This window comes from Amblyraja radiata, chromosome 5 (assembly GCF_010909765.2).
Source record: "Amblyraja radiata isolate CabotCenter1 chromosome 5, sAmbRad1.1.pri, whole genome shotgun sequence".
NCBI classification, from domain to species: Eukaryota; Metazoa; Chordata; class Chondrichthyes; order Rajiformes; family Rajidae; genus Amblyraja; species Amblyraja radiata.
The window spans coordinates 57016140-57040669 of NC_045960.1; the positions used below are offsets into that span (position 1 = coordinate 57016140).

Sequence of the window (24530 nt, forward strand, 5' to 3'; positions counted from 1 at the left end):
GACATTTTAAACTCAGCCAATCATCAATCGTCCTCTATTACGTATGTGCAATCTGGCCATTCATTCCAGATTAAACTAGTCTTGTCACAATTTACTAAGGCAAATATTGCCCAGAAAGACCATTCCGTCTGTCAGGTGATCCCAAATTTCCAATTGCCCATCACTTTCTTTAGCCATCACACTACTATCTTTGTTCCAGTAAACCTCAATGTCGTTTGAGCAAAAGCATCTCATCTTCTGATTAGTCACTATACAGCCCTCGAGGCATAATATTGACGTCCATAATTTCATAATTCCAGCCGTTCCTGTTTGTTTCAGCTCTAATACAAGGTCACCTTGTAACATTAACTCTTCCTTCCTTGTGCCCCCCCCCCCCCCCCCACCACCCCTCCCACCACCCCTCCTCACCTTCCTCTCCATAATTGCTACTTAACCTGGTGATGTTACCATGTTCTGGCAACTGCTGTGCTTTGCATCTCATAATTCTAGCTTTTTTTTCTTCTTCACTTCCTCTTCTACAAATCTGTTATTTATTTCCCTCCATTTGTACCGCCTCCAACCAGGTCAGCTATGAATAAACAGAATTCATCACGCTTTCTTAGACTCCATCAACAGCATTTATGTTATCTGGATTTTTTGGTTTACGATACGATAGAACTTTATTTATCCCAGGAGGGAAATTAGTCTGCCATGAGTTATAAAACACAACAAGATACATGAAATTAAAGTGACGAGTGGAAAGTCCAGGATTGGGGATGTGCAAAGATTGGGGAGGGGGGGAAGCCAGACAGATGGCACAATGGGCTAAGTGTTCGGCTGGCAACCGGAAGGTAGCCGGTTCGAATCTCGCTTGGAGTGCATACTGTCGTTGTGTCCTTGGGCAAGACACTTCACCCACCTTTGCCTGTGTGTGAATGTGTGTGAGTGATTGGTGGTGGTCGGAGGGGCCGTAGGCGCAGATTGGCAGCCACGCTTCCGTCAGTCTGCCCCAGGGCAGCTGTGGCTACAGAAGTAGCTTACCACCACCGAGTGTGACTGAGGAGTGAATGAATATTGCGATGTAAAGCACCTTGAGTATTAGAAAGGCGCTATATAAATCCCATCCATTATTATTATTATTATTACCCACGACAGAAGGGGGAGGAGTTATATAGCTTGATAGCCACAGGGAAAAAGGATCTCCTGTGGGATTCAGTGCTGCATCTTAGTGGAACCAGTAGCTGACGCTACTCCTCAGGTTTACCAATGTATAATGAAAGGGGTGAGCTGTACTGTCCAAGATGCTCTGCAGTTTGAGGAGCATCCTCCCCTCCAAGACCACCTCCAATGAATCCAACTCCACTCCCAGGATGGAGCCAGCCTTCCTGATGAGTTTGTTGATTCTGTTGGCGTCCGCAGCCTTTGCCCTGCTACCCCGGCACACGACAGCGTAGAAGATGGCACTGGCCACCACCGATTGACAGAACATTTGCAGCGTCTTACTGCTGATGTTGAAAGAGCGGAGCCTCCTCAGAAAGTACAGACGGCTCTGTCCCTTCTTAAACAATGCCTGTGATCCTGGACCAATCCAGTTTATTGTCCCGGAAAACTCCAGGATACTTGTACTACTTGGTAAATTGCACATGGAAACGGTACAGGAGTGTTCATCTCCTCCTAAAGTCCATCACTGACTCCTTAGTCTTGTCGGTGTTGAGCTGCAAGTGATTCAGCCCACACCACTCAACAAAGTTGTTGACTACACCGCTGTATTCAGCTTCTCTCCCCTCACTGATGCAGCCCTCGTCCCCTGTGGGGTCCCTGTGTTGCTCACTACCATGTCCAAGACACAGTTCTGTAGCCTGACATAATGTGGTCCTCCAGTCAGGTAGTTGGTGATCCAGAACACAAATGGAGCATCCACCCGCATCTCCATCAGTTTGCTCCCGAGCAGTGTAGGCCAGATAATGTTAAAAGCACGGGAGAAGTTAAAAATACATGACTTTCACAGTGCCTCTCGGCTTATCCAGGTTAGCATAGGACAATGGAGCAGGTGGATGATTGCCTTGAGTACCCTGGGGCTGACACCATCGGGACCCGTGGTTTTGCCTGGGCAGAATCTGCTCAGCTCTTTTCTTTCCTCACCTGGTCAGCCTTGATGGTCAGGTGCGACAAAGAAAGGGCAGAGGAAGTGGACCAAGGGGATTAAGGAGGAGATTCTGTCAGGGAACAGGGGGGAGAGTGGGCAGAGGCCCCACCAACAAATCTGTTAAAATCGGTTTCCGATAACAGATATTTGTTTTATTCTGTTTACTTCTCACATTTCCCTACAATTTAAAACATGCATGTGCATTTAGATTTTCGGTTTTAATGAAGGATCATTGGCCAGAAACTTTACCTATGTTTACCTTTCACAGATGTTGTTTGATATTCCGCATTTTCTGTTCTATTTTCAGATTTTTCAGCATTTGATTCCAAACGCATGACAAAACGCAACAGAGGTAATATTTAAATTAAAAAGATGGTTTAAATAAAGTATGCTTGTATTGTAGGGATATTTGTACAAATTAATTAAAAATATATCTATTTAAATTGCTTTTAAAAGTCTAATTATCAGACATTTAAAACAGTTTACAAGCTTTAACAACGAAAGATATGCTCTCAAAAGATATTAGCGCCTATTTGTCACGTGAAGTCTGCTTCACCTCAGGGCACAACACTCCAGTATGGAAAGATGGTCTGACCGACCCTCCAGAGTCAGTCCAGGCATTTGGTCTATATCGAGTTAAAACCTAGCACAATCCAACCTATTAATCAACTAATCTCATTAGTTTGTTTTCAAGAATAACCAAAATAGATTTTTAACTGTTTGCGAAACAATGTTTTGTTCACTACCAGGAATCTGTAGATCGTCTATCAAACACAGATCTTTAAAACCTGTTATATTCATCTGATCAAAAGAACATAAATAAAATGAAGGTACACAAAATTGCTGGGGATACTCAGCGGGCGCAGCAGCATCTATGGAGCGAAGGAAATAGGCGACGTTTCGGGCCGAAACCCTTCTTCAGTAAAATGAAGTTTGTTAAATAACGTTATTTTTGTGGAAAAATCTCTTAGGCATCTATGATCTTCCACTTGGCAATAATGACCATTCAACAAATAATTCACACAACAAAGGATTCGGTAGGAACTTAAATTATCAGCTGGGGAAAGGTTGTATTGCAGAACATATAGAAATTAAAAAAATCAAGGTTTATGTTGGGTCTGAAGTGGCTTCAGTTGGGGACAACAGATAATTGTTCAGACACAAGAGTGAAATGTTGGGGATGTCAATTCTTAGATCAACTTAAGTAGGCAGATAATAATGCTTTATCTTTTTCCTGAATTTCAAGTATGACATATTTCCACTCACTTGCATAAAATTGTAATTGGCCAATGTACCAACGTGTGATCTATAGACTGCCATAGATGAAGCAGAAAATGGACCAAAGTGGGTAGTATGGGATGCAAGATGCTCTTTCCCCATTTTGCTGAGTTTTCAAAGGGACTGGTAGTATTCAAAACCTTTCTGAGGGTCTATTTCAGAGTCTTGGTCACTGGCTTATGAATGCTGTGGCCGGCCCATCACACTTAGCCGAGTGTAGTTAAAGCCTCAATCTTGGGGACTCTGGTCTGGAGAGAATGCAACACCGATTTCCTTATTTATCATGTGCGTGGATTTGGCGGGTTTTTCCAGAGACAGTGAATCTTGGGACCACATTTGGAATATTGCCCCGTATTTGTGGAAAGATGTGTTGGTTTTGGATAGGGTCCAAAGTAGGTTTACGAGAATGATCCTAGGGATGATTGGGTTAATGTATGAGGAGCGATTGGGTACTGGGTCTGTACTTGCTGGAGTTTGGAAGAATGAAGGGGGGGGGATCTCATTGAAACTTCCCGGACCATGAAAGGCCCAGATTTAGTAGTTGTGGAAAGGATGTTTCCAACAATGGGAGAACCTAGACCAGAGGGTACAGCCTCAGAATAAAATAAAGTAACTTTAGTATGTAGATAAAGAGAACTGTTGTTAGCCAAAGGGTGATGAATCCATTTAATTAATTGCCACAGATGGCTGTAGAGGACAAGACATTGGGTGTTTTTAAAATGATAGGTTCTTGATTAGGAGGGGCATTGAAAGTACTGGGGAGAAGGCAGGAGAATGGGAATGAAAGGAAATCCTCCACGCTCCAAAATCAGCCACGATCGACTGGCGCAGTAGACTCGATGGGTTGAATGGCCCAATTCTACTCCTATGTCTTATGGTCTTATTTGTCATTTTTATTGGTTCTTTACATCAAACACAAACAATGCCAGCTCTAATGATCATACTCGTAATCTGTATTAAAGTTCCTTTCATGAACATTTCCAGTAGCAAGTAAAGTTAGTCATGGATAATTCCCCAAACTTCAAGAGAAATACAGGAAGAAGCACCAATTACTATAACTCGTCTTTCACAATCTTCCTAAAGTCTTCAACTCAATCAGGAATGAAAATGGTGCATCATCCTCAAATTGGGCTACATGCAGAAATCCATATCTATCTTATGCTTGTTGCACAATGGCATGCAATCCAAGTTCATAGCCAATGGATCCACAACAATGCCAATGTCAGGGAAACCCTATATCAAGAAAGGCCACATCATTACTTTGCTACTTTTCTCATCATAACATTGCACATCACCTCCAACAGGTTTTCCACTAGAGTGGAGCTAGTCTACAAGACAATGGCAAACTACCCAACAATGACAACACATTCCAGATCAGGATCTATATCCATGCATCCAACTCTTGCTTGAGCAGGCAGCAATGATCCTTACCCTTCTAAATGCTTCAAAACAGACAACCTATAGTAAAGCACCTCAAGGAATGATGCCATCAAGGCTGTCTTGGCAAAATTCACGAAAATCCTCTTCAAGGATAAGTCAACAATGTCAGCATGCTCTCCCAGTCTACAAACCCCAGAATTGAGGGCCTAATTACACAATAATCCATTGCAATAATTCAATTTTTCCTCTCTCCCCAGACACTACTTAATCTGTTCCAGCAGTCACTTTTGGTTTCAAATTGAATTACACATTTTTAACACGTCCCTTTTTTCCTCATTGTCTAATCGCTTTCATGAATCGATAAATCAGATGACTCCATAAATAATTGAATTACATCGTGAACCTTGGCCTCCCACTGCAAGAGATACACCCTTTGTCCTATCCACTCACCTGCTCCAACCTCTCCACCTTTCGCAGTTTTCCAATTCTGATGAAGGATCTCCAAAATGAAATGTCAGCACCTTTTCTCTTTCCACAGAAACTACCTGACCTACTGAGTGTTTCTACATTTTTGGTTATTATTCCTAATTATATTCCGTCAGCTCCATTGAACAGATATTTGCATGCCCAAAATAAGACACCTTCAAAGGAAATGATTACCTTTTGCAGAGGAAAGGATTCAAATGCACTACAAAACTCCTAAAAAAAGCTACAATATCCTCACCCATTCCTGGGTGAGAAAACTGCGGAAACTGCAAAAGGTGGAGAGGTTGGAGCAGGTGAGTGGATAGGACAAAGGGTGTATCTTTTGCAGTGGGTGGCCAAGGTTCACCATGTCATTCAATTATTTAGTGGAAAAGTCTGTGGTTCAACTGTGGTAGAGTCTGTGGTTCAACATTGTCCTCCGTCACCTCAGAATCCATATAAATGGATGTCAAGGGAAATTGAGGCTCTGATCAGGAAAAAGGTGGCACTAGTCAGGTTTAGACTACTGGGATCAAATGTAGTCCTGGGACAGTATAGGTGATTGTGGAGCATACTTAAGAAGGAAGTCAGGAGTGCAAAAGGCAGATACGTTTAAGGAAAATTCAAGGAGATTTTATGTCTATTATGGGGAAAAATAACTAGAGAGAAGAGGGCCCTCAGAAACCAAATTGACTATCCATGTGTGGAGCCGCAGGAGGTGGACAAAATCCTCAATTAATATTTTTCCACTGTTTTACCATGAACAAAGATGTGAAGACTAGGTAACTTGGGAAGGCTAATGGAGATAGACAATAGACAATAGACAAGAGATTTCTTCAAAATAGCTGTATTACAGCCAGGAATGTACGGGATGTCTTAAGACACATGATAAATCTCGCGCCTGATCAGATATTTTTTGTGTTGTTTTTTTTCGTTTTGTCTAGTTGTGTTTTTGGTTTTTAGGTTGTGTTTATGTGGGGGGGGGGGGGGGTTGAAACGGGGTTTGCTGTCTCTCCCTTGGGGGGAATACGACTTTTTCGTCGTATCCCCCCTCTCTGCCTCCGTCTGCGCTGAGGCCTAATGGCGGAGCTGGCGACCTCGGGACTCCGGAGGCAGCCTGTCAGGACTCGCCCTGGGTTCGCTCCCGTGAGGGCGGCCCAGCTCGGGGCTGGAACTGCGCTCCCGTGAGGACGGCCTGGCGAGGGGCCGAGACTCTCCCGTGAGGGGCTGTGGCACTCCCATCGGAGTGGTCCAGCCCGAGGGAGGAACGGCACTCCCGTCGGAGTGGCCCAGCCCGAGGGTGGAACGGCACTCACGTCGGAGTGGCCCAGCCCGAGGGAGGAACGGCACTCCCGTCGGAGTGGCCCAGCCCGAGGGAAGAACGGCGCTCCCGTCGGAGTGGCCCAGCCCGAGGGAGGAGCGGCGCTCCCGTCGGAGTGGCCCAGCCCGAGGGAGGAACGGCACTCCCGTCGGAGTGGCCCAGCCCGAGAGAGGAACGGCGCTCCCGTCGGAGTGGCCCAGCCCGACAGAGGAACGGCGCTCCCGACGGAGTGGCCCAGCCCGAGGGAAGAACGGCACTCCCGTCGGAGTGGCCCAGCCCGAAGGAGGAACGGTACTCCCGACGGAGTGGCCCAGCCCGAGGGAGGAACGGCACTCACTTGAGGGCGATCCGGCTCGGGGCTGGAACGGTGCTCCGGTGGCTGGGACGGCGTTCTGGCAGCGGTGACCTGAGTCCGGGGTTGAGCCGCGGGCCAGCGGCTGCGTGCGTTGGACTGGAGGGCGGCAGCTTCGACCACCCCGGGCCGTGGTGTTTGAGACGGCCCGTTGCGGGGTTCAGTGAGCCGCGGGACTGATTTAACATCGCCCGGTGGGGTATCGCCTCAGCGCAGAGGGAGAAGAGGAGGGAAGAGACTGCAGCCCTAAGATTTTTGCCTCCACCACAGTGAGGTGCTTGGAGGACTCACTGTGGTGGTGTTAATTTGTGTTTATTGTTGTTATTATTGTATGATTGTATGTATGACTGCAGGCACGAAATTTCGTTCAGACCGTAAGGTCTGAATGACAATAAAGGCATTCAATTCAATTCAATATATCTAAGGACATTGTGGGAAGCTAGAGAAATTGCAGGAGCCATGGTTGAGATATATAAATCATTGTTAGACACGGATGAGATGGTGGAAGAATAGAGGGTGGATAATGTTGTGCCTCTATTTAAAAGGACAGCAAAGAAAAACCTGGGAACTATAGGCCAGCAAGCATAACATCACTGGTGGAAGAGTAACTTGAAAGGATTTGATGATAACTTGATGATATACATGCATTTGGAAAAACACAGGTTTAGGGATTATCAGCATTGTTTTTTGTGGGAGATCATGCATCTCATACATCTGATTGAGTTTTTTCGAAGTATCCAAGGTGGATGATGAGGGCAAAGCATTCAAAGTAGTTTATTTGGACTTCACTAAGGCCTTTGTTAAGGTTCCGCATGGTAGGCTGCTCTTGAAGATCAGATTGCACAGGATGCAGCGAGTTATAGCTAATTGGATACAGACAAGGATCCGTAGAAAAAAAGTGCTGGAATTATTCAGCGAGTCATGCAGCATCTCTGGAAGACAAGGATACGGCAACCTTTTGGGTAGGGTCTGAAGAAGGGTCCCGACACAAAACGTTGCCTATCCATGTCTTCCAGAGATGCAGCCTCACTCACCAAGTTACTCCAGTACTTTGTGTCTAACCGAATACAGAATTGGCTTCATGGTAGGAAACAGAGGGTGGTAGTTGGAGATTGTTTCTTGGACTGGTGCCTCAGGGATTGATCCTGGGTTAATTGCTGTTTAACTGATTTGAATGAGAATGTACAAGGCATAACGAGCAAGTTCGCAGATATCACAAAAGTAGATGGTATCGCCGACAGATAAGATGATTATCAAGAATTACAGCGGAATCTTGATCAACTGGGGAAGCAATGGCAAATGGGGTTTAATTCAGATAAGTGCAAGGTGTTTTACTTTGGAAGGCAAACCAGGTCAGAAGTTTCACAGTGAACCGTAGGACGCTGGGAAGTATTTCAGAACAGAGTTATTCAGTTCCCTGAAAATGATGTCTATCTTTGGTTTAAACCAGCATCTGCAGTTCCTTCCTAGACATAAAAGTTTGGATGTTATTTTACAGTTGTACAAGACGTTGTTGAGACTGCACTTGGAGTTTATGTTCAGCTTTGGTCACACCCCTGCTGGAAGGATGCCATTAAGCTGGAATGAGTGAGAAGAGATTAATAAAAGCCCTGTCCCACGGTGCGAGTTCATTCCAAGAGCTCTCCCGAGTTTAAAAAAAATCAAACTCGTGGTAAGCACGGAGAATGAACGTAGTGGCTACATCGGAGCTCGGGGACGTCTCTTAGCGCTAACGGCAGGTACTCGGGAAGACTCGCTAACGGCAGGCAAGCACGGGAAGACTTGTGAAGATTTTTCAACATGATGAAAAATGTCCACGAGAGCCCCGAGTACCGACCGTAAATGTCTGAGTTCGAATCAGGGCAAACTCGGGAGAACTCTTGGAATTAACTCGTACCGTGGGACAGGACTTTAACACTGTTGCGAAGACTTGAGGGTCTGAGCTAGAGGAGTGGTTAGGCAGGTTAAGACTTTATTTCTTGAAGCATAGAAGGCTGAGGGGTGATTTTGTAGAGAAGTATAAAATCATGAGGGGAATAGATATGGTACATAATCTTTTTTCTCAAGGCAGGGGAATCAGGAACCAGGGATATTTAGCCAGTTCGGTATTCCAACTGCGCATGCACAGGTCATACGTCGCTCGGGCTAAACACTCGCGGCGGCCATGCCGCTGCATGGGTGCAGACCTGCGACTAGTCTGTATCCAGTGCCCCGCTGGGACAGGTAGAGCCGAGCTGGAGCCCCCCTCCCCGGCGCTCCCGTCCAGCTCCCTACCTGGCCGCCCCCGGACGGGAGCGTCGGGGGGGGGGGGGGGGGGGGCTCCAGCTCGGCTCTACCTGTCCCAGCGGGGTGCTGGATACGGACTAGTTGCAGCGGCGACCCAGGACCGCCGGTGGGACGGGCATAGTCGAGCTGGGGACGCGCCTCCCCTCCGCACTGCCTACGGACCTGGGCCGATACTCCCGTCCGCGGACCTCTGGATAGAAGACCCTCCTTCAGACTTCCTACACATTAGACTTTTGCGCCGTGGTTGGGATGGATGGGAGCAGGGATTTCTATAGGCGCAAAGAACAAATGACCTAAAATTTGCGATGAGTGAACTGAGTGTTCTTAACATCCTCGCCGTACACCGTCGTTTTGTGAGAGTGGTTGGATCCCAGCTTCAGCTCAACCAACATCCGTCATATTATCCGGACAGGCAACGGGGGATCAGGAACTGATGTGAGGCATCAGCAATGCTCTGGAATCCTAGTCGGCCTCCGCCGAGCAGCGGGATCGAGGAGGCAGCGCCCGACCCGGGGAGTAGAGGTGTCAGTTCTTCCAGCGGCGAGCGGAGAGGCACCAGCTACCGCGGCCCGCTCACCTGTCGGGCGCTGACTCCTCGATCCCGCATTCCAACCACTCTCACAAAACGCCGGTGAACGACGAGGACGGTAAGAACACTCAGTTCACAATGCAAACTTTAGGTCATTTGTTCCTTGCGCCCGCGGAAATCTCCAGCGTGGTCGAGACGAGGGGGTTCTGAAGTTTCATTCTCTCGATGAGGACATTTTCTCAACTCTTCTAGAAGCCATGGCTTTACCAGTGGTTGTATGTCTAACTGAAACCTCTCTTCCCCCACCTCCCACCATCTCTTCCTGTCTCCCACTCGCATGTACCCTCTCTCTCTCTCGCTGCTATACCCCGCTCTCCCCGCTACCAGGCACCCAGTTTGCTTTTTTTATTCTCGAATGACCTCTCACAAATCCCAGGATTCCTTGCGTTTTTTGGAATACCGAACTGGCTTATGGACTTAAGGTGAGAGGGAAAGATTTAATAAGAACCTGAGGGGCAAAGTTTTTCCACAGAGGGTGGTGGATGCATAGAACAAGCTGATAATGGATTAAAACAGCAGTGAAAGAAAAAAATAATTGCCATTTGTATACAATAAACTGATCAACTCATTTTTCTAAATTGCAAAATACATTCAAATGGAATACACAGAAATGTCTCGACCCGAAACGTCACCCATTCCTCTCCAGAGTTGCTGCCTGTCCCATTGTGTTACTCCAGCATTTTGTGTTTACACATGAACCAAGGTTGTTTTGCAGGCAATGACTTGCAATCACATATCAATTTGTGATTCTGTGACCACATATTTGACCCATTCATAAATTGGTGGTAAAATCCCCTTAAATGACATTAGCAAACAAAAAAGCACAAGCCAAAAGTAGCTTGAGCTTAAAGACCAGTATTCTAAATATTGACATAATTGCTTTTGGTTTCTGCAGTGATAAAATCTATCATGTACACATTTAATCAATTGATCAGAATAGTGTTGACAGACATCTTTAAATTATGGCATTTTGAAAAAAAAATGTGAACAAAACAGGTTTATTTTAAAAAGCAGGAAGAGGAAACTAAAAACAACATGGTGCTGCAAGTATACACCATTCTGTTAAATTATATTTAGGTGGGGCAATTGGAGCTTCCACTGACAGGTAATACACAGATGACATTTGGAGTCATACAGCGTGGGAACAGGCCCTTCGGCCCAATTTGCCCACACCGACCAACATGACCTATCCACACTAGTTCCACCTGTCTGCGTTTGGCCCACATCCTTGTAAACCTTTACTATCCACGTACCTGTCTAAATGTTTCTTAAACATTGCGATAGTACCTGCCTCGACGACCTCCTCCAACAGCTTGTTCCATATACCCACCGCTCTTTATGTAAAATCATTAACCCTCAGATCCCTATTAAATCTTTCCGCCCTCACTTAAATCTCTCGTTCTCATAGAAACATAGAAAATAGGTGCAGGAGTAGACCATTCGGCCCTTCGAGCCTGCACCGCTATTCAATAAGATCATCGCTGATCATCCAACTCAGTATCCCATACCTGCCTTCTCTCCATACCCCCTGATCCCTTTAGCCACAAGGGCCACATCTAACTCCCTCTTAAATATAGCCAATGAACTGGCCTCAACTACCTTCTGTGGCAGAGAATTCCAGAGATTCACCACTCTCTGTGTGAAAAATGTTTTTCTCATCTCGGTCCTAAAAGATTTCCTCCTTATCCTTAAACTGTGACCCCTTGTTCTGGACTTCCCCAACATCGGGAACAATCTTCCTGCATCTAGCCTGTCCAACCCCTTAAGAATTTTGTACGTTTCTATAAGATCCCTCCTCAATCTTCTAAATTCAAGCGAGTACAAGCTGAGCCTATCCAGTCTTTCTTCTTATGAAAGTACTGACATCCCAGGAATCAGTCTGGTGAACCTTCTCTGTACTCCCTCTATGGCAAGAATGTCTTTCCTCAGATTAGGAGACCAAAACTGTACGCAATACTCCAGATGTGGTCTCACCAAGACCCTGTACAACAGCAGTAGACCTCCCTGCTCCTATACTCAAATCCTTTTGCTATGAATGCTAACATACCATTCGCTTTCTTCACTGCCTGCTGCACCTGCATGTCTACTTTTAATGACTGGTGTACCATGACACCCAGGTCTCGTTGCATCTCCCCTTTTCCCAATCGGCCACCACTTAGATAATAGTCTACGTTCCTGTGTTTGCCACCAAAGTGCATAACCTCACATATATCCACATTATACTGCATCTGCCATACATTTGCCCACTCGCCCAGCCTATCCTAGTCACCTTGCAGCCTTCTAGCATCCTCCTCACAGCTAACACTGCCCCCCAGCTTCGTGTCATCCGCAAACTTGGAGATGTTGCATACAATCCCCTCGTCCAAATCATTAATATATATTGTAAATAGCTGGGGTCCCAGCACTGAGCCTTGCGGTACCCCACTAGTCACTGCCTGCCATTCTAAAAAGGACCCGTTTACTCCTACTCTTTGCTTCCTGTCTGCCAGCCAGTTCTCTATCCACATCAATACTGAACCCCCAATACCATGTGCTTTACGTTTGTATACTAATCTCTTATGTGGGACCTTATCGAAAGCCTTCTGAAAGTCCAGATATAACACATCCACTGGTTCTCCCTTATCCACTCTACTAGTTACATCCTCGAAAAATTCTATAAGATTCGTCAGACATGATGCACTACCTTCCCTGATAAATCCATGCTGACTTTGTCCAATGATTTCACCACTTTCCAAATGTGCTGCTATCCTATCTTTAATAACTGACTCTAGCAGTTTCCCCACTACCGATGTTAGACTAACTGGTCTGTAATTCCCCGTTTTCTCTCTCCCTCCCTTTTTAAAAAGTGGGGTTACATTAGCTACCGTCCAATCCTCAGGAACTACTCCAGAATCTAAAGAGTTTTGAAAAATTATCACTAATGCATCCACTATTTCTGGGGCTACTTCCTTAAGCACTCTGGGATGCAGCCTATCTGGCCCTGGGGATTTATCTGCCTTTAATCCATTCAATGTACCTAACACCACTTCCCGGCTAACCTGGATTTCATTCAGTTCCTCCATCTCATTTAACCCTCGGTCCCCTGCTATTTCTGGCAGATTATTTATTTCTTCCTTAGTGAAGACAGAACCAAAGTAGTTATTCAATTGGTCTGCCATGTCCTTGTTCCCCATGATCAATTCACCTGTTTCTGACTGCAAGGGACCTACATTTGTTTTAACTAAACTTTTTCTCTTCACATATCTATAAAAACTTTTGCAGTCAGTTTTTATGTTCCCTGCCAGTTTTCTTTCATAATCTATTTTCCCTTTCCTAATTAAGCCCTTTGTCCTCCTCTGCTGGACTGAATTTCTCCCAGTCCTCTGGTAGGCTGCTTTTTATGGCTAATTTGTATGCTTCATCTTTTGTTTTGATACTATCCCTGATTTCCCTTGTTATCCACGGATGCACTACCTTACCTGATTTATTCTTTTGCCAAACTGGGATGAACAATTGTTGTAGTTCATCCATGCAGTCTTTAAATGCCTTCCATTGCATATCCACCATCAACCCTTTAAGAATCGATTGTCAGTCTATCTTGGCCAATTCACATCTCATACCCTCAAAGTTACCTTTTCTTTAAGTTCACAACCCTTGTTTCTGAATTAATAATGTCATTCTCCATCCTAATGAAGAACTCAACCATATTATGGTCACTCTTGCCCAAGGGGCCACGCACAACAAGACTGATAACTAACCCTTCCTCATTACGCAATACCCAGTCTAGAATAGCCTGCTCTCTCGTTGGTTCCTCTACATGTTGGTTTAGAAACCTATCCCGCATACATTCCAAGAAATCCTCTTCCTCAGCACCCCTGCCAATTTGATTCACCCAATCTATATGTAGATTGAAGTGACCCATTATAACTGTTTTACCTTTGTTGCACGCATTTTTAATTTCTGTTTGATGCCATTCACAACTCCACTACTACTATTAGGTGGCCTGTACACAACTCCCACTAGCGTTTTCTGCCCCTTAGTGTTCCGCAGCTCTGCCCATATCGATTCCACATCCTCCAAGCTAATGTCCTTCCTTTCTATTGCATTAATCTCCTCTCTAACCAGCAACGCTACCCCACCTCCTTTTCCTTTCTGTCTATCCCTCCTGAATATTGAATATCCCTGAATGAACTAATCTCTTCAACTACTTATTGTCCCAAGGAATTGTCCCCTCCGCTTTCAAAACTGCTGCTGTCACACCAATCTTAAAGAAACCTGGTCTTGATCCCTCCTCTCTCATTAACTACCGCCCAATCTCAAACCTCCCCTTTCTTTCAAAAACCCTGGAGCGTATCGTTGCGTCGCAACTTCATTCCCACCTCCTTGCGTATAACCTACTTGAACCCCTCCAATCTGGCTTTCGCCCCCTCCATAGCACAGAAACTGCTCTCCTCAAAGTCCTCAACGACCTCCTCACCTCTGCTGACACTGGTTCCCTCAACATCCTCATCCTCCTCGACCTGAGCGCAGCCTTCGATATAGTGAACCATAACATCCTGCTCACCAGACTCAAAGACCTCGGCATTGAAGGCTCTGCACTCAGCTGGCTCCGTTCCTACCTTTCCAACAGATCCCACTTCATCTCTCTCCACAACCACACCTCTGCTACAGCCACAGTCACTCAAGGCGTTCCCCAAGGCTCCGTACTCGGCCCCCTCCTCTTCATCATCTACATCCTCCCCCTTGGTCAGATACTCCGCCACTTCAACCTGGACTTCCACTGTTACGCCGATGACACCCAGATCTACCTCGGCACCAAATCCCCCCACAACCCCCCCTTCTCCCATATCAACTCCTGTTTGTCAGCTATAAAAACCTGGATGCAACATAACTTCCTCAAACTCAACAGCGATAAGACAGAATTCCTCCTCATAGGCTCCAAAGCCACACTCGGCAAAATCAATAACCCCACTCTCACCATCGACGGCACCACTGTCTCCCCATCTCCCCAGGCCCGCAACCTTGGCGTGATCTTTGATTCCACTCTCTCCCTTGAGCCTCACATCCGCCATGTCATTAAAACCTCCTTCTTTCATCTCCGCAACATCGCCAAACTCAGACCCTCTCTCACACCTCCCGCTGCTGAAAGACTCATCCATGCCTTCATCTCCTCCCGACTGGACTATTGCAACTCACTTCTCCTTGGCATCAGCTCCACCTACATCAACCGACTCCAACTGGTCCAGAACGCAGCCACCCGACTCATCACCCACACCAAATCCTGGCATCACATCACTCCAGTCCTCAAACAACTTCACTGGCTTCCCATCTCCCCTACAAAATCCTTATCCTCACCTACAAAGCCCTCCACCATCTGCCCCCCCCATATCTCACTGACCTCCTCTCCCCCTACCAACCCTCACGGTCCCTCAGATCCACATCAGCCGGTCACCTCTCCATCCACAAGTCCAACCTCCGCAGTTTTGGGGACAGAGCCTTCTCCAGGGCAGCTCCCAGGCTCTGGAACTCCCTCCCCCAACTGATCCGCAATTCCGTGTCCCTCACCATCTTCCAGTCCCACCTCAAGACCCATCTCTTCACCTCTGCCCATCCTTAGCCCCACGTCCCCCTCCCTTTTCATCTGTGCATTAATTGCCTCATATTGTGTTTTGAATTGAATTCTGTCTTTACTTTGTGTACTAGTCATGTCTCTACTATTTATTTCATTCCCCTTACATGTTTTTCCTCTACCTGCTAAATTTTTGTAAGGTGTCCTTGAGACTCTTGAAAGGCGCCCATAATAAAATTATTATTATTATCCCTGGATGTTCAGCTCCCAGCCTTGATCACCCTGGAGCCAGGTCTCCGTGATCCCAACTATATCATAATCATTAATAACTATCTGAACATTCAACTCATTCACCTTATTACGAATGCTCCTTGCATTGAGACACAAAGCCTTCAGGCTTGTTTTTACAACACTCTTACCCCTTATACAATTATGTTGAAAAGTGGTCCTTTTTGATTTTTGCCCTGGATTTGTCTGCCTGCCACTCTTACTTTTCACCTTGCTACCTATTGCTTCTACCCTCTTTTTACAGCCCTCAGTCTCTCTGCTCACACATTTAAGAAACCCACCACCTCTTATTCTCTATTATCTTTTTCTTCTTTCTCCCCTACATGTTGGGTCTGAGTGCTTCCCTTCTCTGCCTCCTGCCTCACACACTGTGTACTAGCTTTCTCTATTGGAGTCCCTCCCCCCAACCGTTCTCAGTTCCTAAACTCTGGGCAAGAGACTGTGTGTTTACCCAATCTATTCCTCTCATGATTTTGTTCTTCTCTGCACCCTTTCCAGATTGACATCTTTCCAATAACATGGTGCCCAAAACTGAACAAAACATTCCAAATATGGTTCACCTTATATAATATCTTATATAACTGCAACATGTCCTCCCAACTTCTATACTCAATACACTGATGTAGTGAGTGATGAAGTCCAATGTGCCAAATTGAGTCCAATTTTGACCACCCAATCTACCTGTGGTGTCACTTTCAACAAACTATGTACCTGCACTCCTAGATCCCTCTGCTCTACAACACTCCCCAGAACTCAATAATTCACCAAGTGTCCAAATGATCTATCAGTTTAAGAATCTCAAATTTAATTCAAATGTTAGAACTTTCTTTTCAAGCGCATCTGTAATCAAGCTGATAAAACTAAAGTTTTTCACTGTATTTCGGTACACATGACAATAATCTTCTTCTTGCGTATGGTGTGCATAGCCTAAAGTTGTTGGACAACTTGTTCTATTTGATCTTATTTGATTGTGCACGCCAGGTTGATTGCATTCGTTGAAACAGGGAGGACCACGTGAAGGTTGCAATCTCCCACCTCTATGACAATAATAAACTAAACTAAACAATTAATGATTAACAATCTCCCAGAAATACTAAGTGACCGAGGATCTAGTGGGAGGGAGGAACTGAAGGGAATCTACATTAGTCAGAAAATGGTGTTTGGTAAACTGTTGGGACTGAAGGCAGATACATTCCCAGGGCCTGATGGTCTGCATCCCAGAGCACTCAAGGAGGTGGCCCTAGAAATCGTGATCATTTTCAAATGTTCTCTCGACTCTGGATCAGTACCTGTGGACTGGAGGGTAGCCAATGTAACCCCACTTTTTAAGAAAGCAGGGAGAGAGAAAGCAGGGAATTTTAGCCTTACATCGGAAGTGGTGAAGATGCTTGAGTCGATTGTTAAAGATGTTATAGCAGCGCATTTGGAAAGCAGTGACAGGTTCGGTCAAAGTCAACATGGATTTATGAAGGGGAAATCATGCTTGACTAATCTTCTGGAATTTTTTTCACGATGTAAAAGTAGAATGGACAAGGGAGAGCCAGTGGATGTGGTGTATCTTGACTTTCAAAATGCCTTTGACAAGGTCCCACACAAGAGATTAGCGTGCAAAATTAGAGCACATGGTATTGGTGGTAGGGTATTGACATGGATAGAGAACTGGTTGGCAGACAGGAAGCAAAGAGTAGGAATTAACGGGTCCTTTTCAGAATGGCAGGCTGTGATTAGTGGGGTGTCGCAAGGCTCGGTGCTGGGACCCAAGTTATTTACAATATATATTAACGACTTAGACGAGGAAATTAAATGTGACATCTCCAAGTTTGCGGATGACACAAAGCTGGGTGGCAGTGTGAACTGCGATGAGGATGCTATGAGGATACAGGGTGACTTGGATAGGTTGGGTGTGGGCAGATGCATGGCAGATGCAGTATAATGAGGTTATCCACTTTGGTGGCAAGAACAGGAAGGAAGATTATCTGAATGGGGTCAGATTAGGAAAAGGGGAGGTGCAACGAGACCTGGGTGTGCTTGTACAACAATCACTGAAAGTAATCATGCAGATATAGCAGACAGTGAAGAAAGCAAATGGCATGTTGGCCTTAATTGCGAGAGGATTTGAGTTTAGGAGCAAGGAAGTCCTACTGCAGTTGTACTGGGCCCTGGAGTATTGTGTGCAATTTTGGTCTCCTAATTTGAGGAAGGACATTATTGCTATTGGGGGAGTGCAGTGTGGGCTCACCAGGTTCATTCCTGGGATGGCAGGACTGACATATGATGAAAGAATGGGTTGACTGGGCTTGTATTCACTGGAATTTAGAAGGATGAGAGGGCATCTTATAGAAACATATAAAATTCTTAAAGGATTGGACAGGCTAGATGCAGGAAAAATGTTCCCGATGTTGGGGGAGTCCAGAACCACGGATCACAGTTTAAAAATAAGGAGTAGGCCATTTCGGACTGAGATGAGAAAAAACGTATTCATCCAGAGAGTTGTGAATCTGTGGAATTCTCTGCCACAGAAGGCAGTGGAGGCCAATTCACTGGATGTTTTCAATCTCTCTTGATTTAGCTCTTGGGGCTAAAGGAATAAAAGGATATGGGGAAAAAGCAGGAAAAGGGGTACTGATTTTAGATCATATTGAATGGCGGTGCTGGCTTGAAGGGCCGAACGACCTAAGCCTGCATCTATTTTTCTATGTTTCTATATTTGTTAATATGCTGGACAACTATCCCTGGTCTTCACTGACATTTTCAATCTGTCACTGGCCCAGGGTGTCGTCCCTACTTGCCTCAAGACCTCAACCATTGTGCCTGTGCCCAAACAGTCAGCTTCAGGGAGTCTCAACGACTTCCGCCCAGTGGCACTCACCCCCGTCATCTCGAAGTGCTTTGAGCGGCTGATCTTGGCTCACCTCAAAGCCAGCCTCCCCCCCACACTGGACCCCCATCAGTTTGCCTACCGGCCCAACAGGTCTACAGAGGACGCCATATCTGCGGCCCTACACTCTGCCCTGACCCACCTGGACAACAACAACTCCTACATCAGGTTGTTGTTCATCGACTTCAGCTCCGCATTTAATACTGTCATCCCCACCAGCTTGATCACCAAACTCAGCGGAGTTGGCATCACCACCTCCCTCTGCAATTGGACACTTGATTTCCTCACCATCAGACCACAGTCTGTTAGGATCAACAACCTCACCTCCTCCACTCTAACACTGAACCACAGGGCTGTGTGCTCAGCCCTCTCCTTTACTCCCTCTTCACCCATGACTGCGTCCCTAAGTATGGCTCCAACGCCATCATAAAATTTGCCGATGACACCACGGTGGTAGGACTGATCAGGGACAACAACGAATCAGCCTAGAGGGAGGAGGTCCAGAACCTGGCAGCCTGGTGTACCAATAATAACCTCGTCCTCAACTCTAAGAAGACGAAGGAAATCATCGTTGACTTCAGGAAGACCAGAGGTGGCAGACATACCCCCATCCACATAAACGGGACTGAGGTGGAGCGCGTCTCCAACTACAAATTCCTCGGGGTACACATCTCAGAGGATCTGTCCTAGTCCCTCAATACCACCAAACTGATCAAAAGTGCACAGCAGCGCCTTTACTTTCTGAGGAGGCTTAAGAAAGCTCACCTGTTCCCCCAGATCCTGTCCAACTTCTACCGATGTACCATCGAAAGCATCCTGACCACCTGCTTCACGGTATGGTACAGCAGCTGCACCACAGCTGACAGGAAGGCACTGCAACGGGTGGTGAAAACCGCTCAGCACATCCGCTCCCTGCCATGGATGCCCTCCACCGCAAACGGTGTCTGAGACGGGTTGGGAAAATCATCAAGGACCCCTCTCACCCTAACCATGGACTATTTGCCCTCCTCCCATTAGGGAGGCGGTACAGGAGCCTCAGGTCTCGCACAAGCAGGCTGAGGAACAGCTTTTTCAATAATACCATTACACTGCTGAACTCACAGTCCCGTCGCTAGCTATCTTTAGACTCTCCCATTTGTATACATTTATTTGCCTATGTACCAGTTTAATTCATCCACTGTCCACACATTGTTAACCAGTATTTTTATTTCTACTATCTTGCACTATGACCAGACGCTAAATTGCATTTTGTTGTACCTGTACTCGTATTTGTGCAATGACAATAAAGTTGAATTGAATTGAATTGAATTGTTAAGTGACGTTGGATGAGAATTAAATACTGCTTGAAGACTGGGGATACCAAGCTCTTTGATGTCCTTCGGATAAGCAGATGTGCTCTCTGATCTTATCAAGCAAACAAAACCTCTGAAACAATAGTTCACCCTCAGTAATATAACAGATTGTTGTCCCAGATTTTTAGACCACAGTGCCTCTAGGAGCAAAATTAGGCCATTTGGCCCATCATGTCTACTCCGCCATTCAATCATGGCTGATCTACCTTTCCCTCTCATACCAATTCTCCTGCTTTCTCCGCATAACCCCTGACATCCTTACTAATCAAGAATCTGTCAATATCCGCCTTAAAGATATCCATGACTTGGCCTCCACAATCGATTCTGGCCAAGGTAACAGCAAGAGGCATTGACTGGGCACTGAAATGTTAGTACCCAAGAGTGTGGGCAAGTTGTCGAATGGCATCTAATGGGAAAAATAGAAGCAAAAACTGACGCTCTTCCCGTTCTCCCTGGAGAGGTTGTTGTATCAGACAACAACACATCCAACACCAGGGCTGGGGGAAAGGATAATGGGATGGAGGGAAAGGCAGGGATCTGACAGCGGAGAGGTGGTGTGGGGTGGGGTGGGGTGGAGGCACTGTGGGGTGGAGGCGATGTGTAACAAGGGACAGCTGAGGTCGGGCGCAGGCAGTAGCCGGAAACATTGGGGTCGACAGGTTGCAGAGGCCGAGCAAGCCGTCGCTGACAGGGGAGGGGAGGGGAGGGGCGGGGCGGTCGGGAACCAAGCGGTCTGTTGTGTCGGCTGCTGCTGGTGCTGCTACTTACCCCGGGCGGACAGGCGACCCTGAGCGGGCGGCGGCGGCGGCGGTGACCAGATCCCCAGGCGGACAGACTGTAACTAGTTCCCCAGGCGGGCGGGCGGGCGGGTGGACTGACGGCCTCAGCTGCTCACGCAGCGCCCTCTGACCTCTCCACCCCGCCCCGCCCCGCCCCCTCCCACACTCGCCGCCATTGCGCCGGCGCGCTCGACACACCGGGTGAGGCAGTGAAACTGTTGAAAGTCACTGTGGTTATAAATGTGTAGGAAGGAACTGCAGATGCCGGTTTAAACCGAAGCTAGACACAAAAAGCCGGAGTGACTCAGCGGGACAGGCAGCATCTCTGGAGACAAGGAATGGGTGATGTTTCGGGTGTGAGGAAGGGTCTCCGTCACCCATTCCTTCTCTCCAGAGACGCTGCCTGTCCAGCTGAATTACTCCAGGCTTTTGGTTCAATGTCAGTGTGGTTGAAAGTTAGTGTGGTGTCAGTGCTTTTTGGTTTATTTAAAGTACAGAACCGAAAGTACAACTACAGATATGCTCCCAAGTGCCTGCCTGCAAGCACATGGGAAGCTTGTTCTGTATCAATAACCCTACATGGGATGGAGAGAAATGAAAGTAGCACATTTTGCACCTTTGATATATCGATAAATACATGATTTTCGTACTAGGAACAAAGCTGCGAGTTTATTATAAGAATATCAACATAAATATGCTACAAAGGAAAATATACATCAACGCAGCAAAGGTCATGGGAAGAACATTAATCAACGTGATAAATTATTTCATTCATTGTATATTGAATATTGTACACTCATCCCCGCCAGCTTGATCACCAAACTCAGCGGACTTGGCATCTCCACCTCCCTCTGCAATTGGACACTGGACTTCCTCACCAATAGACCACAGTCTGTTAGGGTCAACAACCTCACCTCCTCCACTATAACACTGAACACCGTAGTGCCACAGGGCTGTGTGCCCAGCCCTCTCCTCTACTCCCCCTTCACCCATGACTGCATCCCTAAGAATGGATCCAACGCCATCATTAAATTTGCCGACGACACCACGGTGGTAGGACTGATCAGTGACAACGACGAGTCAGCCTACAGGGATGAGGTCCAGCACCTGACCACCTGGTGTGCCAACAATAACCTCGTCCTCAACTCCAAGAAGACGAAGGAAATTATTGTTGACTTCAGGAAGATCAGAGGGGGCAGACATTCCCCCATCCATATAAACGGGACTGAGGTGGAGCGCGTCTCCAACTACAAATTCCTCGGGGTACACATCTCGGAGGATCTGTCCTGGTCCCTCAACACCTCCAAGCTGACCAAAATGGCGCAGCAGCGCCTTTACTTCCTGAGGAGGCTTAAGAAAGCTCACCTGTCCCCCCAGATCCTGACCAACTTTTACCGCTGTACCATCGAAAGCATCCTGACCACCTGCTTCACGGTATGGTACAGCAGTTGAACCGTAGCGGACAGGAAGGCACTACAACGGGTGGTAAAAACCGCGCAGTACATCATCGGTGCCCCGCTCCCTGCCATGGATGCCCTCCACCGAAAACGGTGCCTGAGACGGGCCGGGAAGATCATCAAAGACCCCTCCCACCCCAACCATGGACTGTTTGCCCTCCTCCCATAAGGGAGGCGGTACAGGAGCCTCAGGTCTCGTACTAGTAGGATGAGGAACAGCTTCTACAACAACACTATCACATTGCTGAACTCGGAGTCCCGCCGATAGATTTCTCCAGTCTCTCCGTCCACATTGTTTGCTTATTCTGTATTTTTATTTCTATATTGCACTATTACTACGGACTGACGCTAAACTGCATTTCGTTGTACCCATACTTGTATTTGTGCAATGACATTAAAGTTGAATTGAATTATGATTTAATATATAAGGAAACTTATTAAGAATTCATTAATTGTGTCTAGTGGGCAAGATAATCTTCCGTTAGTTAAATTAAACAAACACAATTTGTTGTAATATAATTGTAAGTATATAAGCCATCACATGTTGTTTCTGAGGTAGACAAAAGTGCTGGAGAAACTCAGCGGGTGCAGCAGCATTTATGGAGCGAAGGAAATAGGCAACGTTTCGGGCCGAAACCCTTCTTCTGATTTTCCAGCATCTGCAGTTCCTTCTTAAACAACATGTTGTTTCTGATACTTGGAAAATAAATACAATAAATGTGCATCTTGGCCCAATGCTCAGAATGAGTTCTTTGTATCTTGTGGATTCCAGCAGCTGCAGTCTCTTGTGTTATATCTCTGCATATTCTACTTGTTTAGTTGCCCCTTGTGATTGTACAGTTTGAACACCGTCGCCATACTTGCATCAAGAAAATTGATAAACTGTATCTACATTTGCATGGAGAGGCCTTGCAGGCAGTTTGTGGCAAAATACCAAGAAGTTGAATTAAGTGAATGTCTTAGCGTGCTATAAGAAAATTAATATTTTTGTAAATCGTTCTGCACTATGTATAAATAGGTCTTTTTCCTGGCTGGTAATACTGTAAGAGTAATGAATGAGGAGTCTAGGAAAATGGTGCTGGAGCCATGTAAATGTTTTGGATGCAGGGGGCCATAGCTCAGGTTGAAGAAATTACTGATAATTCAGATACACTGGAAAATAAGTTGTGAAGGAGAAGTAAGGATGCTACAAAAGGAAGTACAGTAAAATTCCAATAGCATGATATCCGACTATTCAAAAATCCAGAAACCCCTGGTCATTATCTTTCACCCCATCAGTCGTCGCATGCAGCACGTAATCCTCTGACATTGTTCCCACGTCTAACAGGATCCCACCACTAGCCACATCTTCCCATCTCCACCAATTTCCGCTTTCCGTAGAGGCCGGTCCCTCCGCAAGTCCCTGGTTAACACAGCCCTCCCCATGTACTTTCCCCTGCAACCGGAGGAGATGCAACACCTGTCCCTATACCTCCTCCCTCAACTCCATCCAGGGACCCCGACAGTCCTTTCAGGTGAGGCAGAGGTTCACTCGCACCTCCTCAAACCTCATGGACGCATATCGGCAAGACCAAGTGCAGACTGAACGAATGTTTCGCTGAACACCTACGGTCAGTCCGCCTTGTCCTCCGTGATCTTCCAGTTGCCAAACATTTTAACTCCCTTTCCCACTCCCATACCAACTTTCTGGCCTGGGCCTCCTCCACTGTCAGAGCGAGGCCACCCACAAATTGGAGGAGCAGCACCTCATTTCGCTTGGGCAGCTTACAACCCATCGGCATAAATATTGATTTCTCTAACTTCAAGTAACCCTTGCATTCCCTCTCTGCCCTCCCGCACCCTACTCCTCTTGCTAATTTTACCGTTTGTTTTCCATCATTATCACCTCGTCCCAAGTCAACAATGGACCATTGTGGCATTCACCTTTTCTGAGTCATCGATGCTGGCTCTGCTTTGTTCTGTACCTTCTCAACCTCTGAAATCCCTCTCCCTGACTCTCAGTCTTATGAAGGGTCTCAATCCGAAATGTCACCTATTCCTTTTCTCCAGAGATGCTGCCTGACCCGCTGAGTCACGCCAGCATTTTGTGTCTATCTTCAGTGTAAATCAACATCTGCATTTCCTTCTTACAGAAAAATCCCAATGGTTTGGCATTTGGATCAGAAGTGATGTTTCCATATTCCTTTGTCATAGTCATAGAGCTATACAGCACAAAAACAGGTCCTTCAGCCCAACTGATCAATGTCAACTTTGTTTCCAAAGCGTGCTAATCCCACTTGCTTACGCCTGGCACATATCCCTTCAAACCCAATTTAAACATGTATGTGTACAAGTGTGTCTTAAACGTTGCAATTGTACTCGCCTCCACAGCTTTCGTTGGCAGCTCATTCCTGATGCACACCACTTTTTGTGAGGAAAACGTTGCACTTCAG

General features: G+C 46.4%; 1 protein-coding gene across 3 annotated transcripts in view; it reads right to left on the reverse strand.

Moving 5' to 3' along the window:
• Positions 1–20782, reverse strand: part of stx7 (syntaxin 7) — a 46108-nt gene extending 25326 nt beyond the window's left edge. Inside the window, exons 1-2 of one of the 3 annotated variants that reach the window (XM_033021287.1) lie at positions 20634–20782; positions 7045–7051 (exon numbers count right to left, since the gene is read on the reverse strand). The gene's annotated coding sequence lies outside the window, so the exon portion shown is untranslated. Of the gene's footprint in view, positions 1–7044; positions 7052–20630 lie in introns of all 3 variants that reach the window. The other 2 variants (XM_033021286.1, XM_033021288.1) reach the window with 2 other exon arrangements.
• Positions 20783–24530: the final 3748 nt, after the last annotated feature.